Source organism: Alligator sinensis, unplaced genomic scaffold (assembly GCF_000455745.1).
Source record: "Alligator sinensis unplaced genomic scaffold, ASM45574v1 scaffold1485_1, whole genome shotgun sequence".
In the NCBI taxonomy this organism is placed as follows: Eukaryota; Metazoa; Chordata; order Crocodylia; family Alligatoridae; genus Alligator; species Alligator sinensis.
In genome coordinates this window covers 45,024-46,552 of record NW_005842962.1, presented here as the reverse complement: position 1 = coordinate 46,552, position 1,529 = coordinate 45,024, and positions in this window count along the sequence as shown.

The following is a 1,529-nucleotide window of genomic DNA, read 5'->3' as shown; positions in this document are numbered from 1 at the left end:
TCTGTGATGTGTGTCCTTGTCTTGACCAAGATGACAATGTATGAAATGAGCAAGGTGATCAAAATAATGAAGAGAAACCTACTGTTGGCCATTAGCAGCTGAACCATGCAGGGTCCTGTGCAGGCCAATTTGCTGACTTGTGAGACATTACAGTGGAGCACAAAAAGGTAACTCGATAATTAATAGAATCCATGCCTCAGCCATTAATACTACAAACACTTCATAACAGTCAAGTGCCTCAGAGGTTTATTCATAGCCACATATTAATCAACTGCCATCATTACAAGGAAAAAGGCCTCAGCACCCACAATAACATAGAAGAACCTCAGGGAAATGCATCTGTTAAACTGAGATGGTTTTGTATTGGTAGAGGAGATCCAACATCATTAGAGTTACAGACATCAAAGAAAACCAAGTTGGCCAGCAGGAAGGATGTGCAAGTGTGGAGATGGTCATCAGTGATCACTTGTAGCAATGACAATGAAGTTTCCCAAACAGGTCATGACGTAGATTAGAAGGAATATCATAGAAAGGAATTACTGAAGTTTAGGTCTCTGGGTGAGGCCCAAGAGGATGAATTCTGTCACTGTCCTGTTCCATTTATTAACTTTGAACTATTTGGTGAGTCTAAGGGAATAATGGATTACAATCTCAATGAATAAAAATTAATTTGCATAAATTTGTTATACTATCAGACTCTAGTTTCTAATAACTTTTAATTATATGAACTTAAACTGGTGAGGTTGCTTAGACATTTGATATAATCCTGTCTCTTTACAAGGACTGCACAGAGTCTTGTTTCCCCGAACACAGGAGAAATCAAACAACAGGAAATGTCACATGCATCTTTGCATCCAAAATTGCCTTTCCAAATTTAGTGTATGTGTCTAAAGTAGGGAAGCTGATTTTTCTGCCCATACTAGCAGCAGTGACATTTCTATTCAGGAAGCATAGAGTCAATTGACTTCATGGTTCATTAGAATCTACTTGATTCCTCCTAATTGGGCTTTATGCAACAGGTGTTAACAACCTACTCTCCTTTTTAATGGTCTTGATGTCCCACTAATCAAGCTAGCAAAATCTTTTTTTCTTTCATTCCCAAAAACAAGATGGTTGTCTTATTTTGAGGTGGGTGATATGCAAGAAAATATGGTACTCCATTTCAAATCCCTACCCTCAACTTCTGCTGGAGCAATACACAAAAAACACTTTTTTACTCTGAAGTTTCTTTCAGAATTATAGAAGAAATGTTTTAGCTATCCTTCGCTTTCTGTGGTGCTTCTGCTTTCATGCACATTCACTAAGAAAGGTTGGTAATCGTGCACATGTCAGGGTTGCAGGGACTTGAGACTAACATTAAATGTCCAATCAGCTACATCAAAGGAAAATTAAAGAAATTGTGCACTGGACAATTTTAGAACCTATTCTGCATTAAGTCTCTTCATAGCCACTGTAAATTAGTCATTGTTTTATTATATGAGGGATTAAAGAACTTTGAATTTTGGCGGTTTACTCTGTTTTAAGATCCA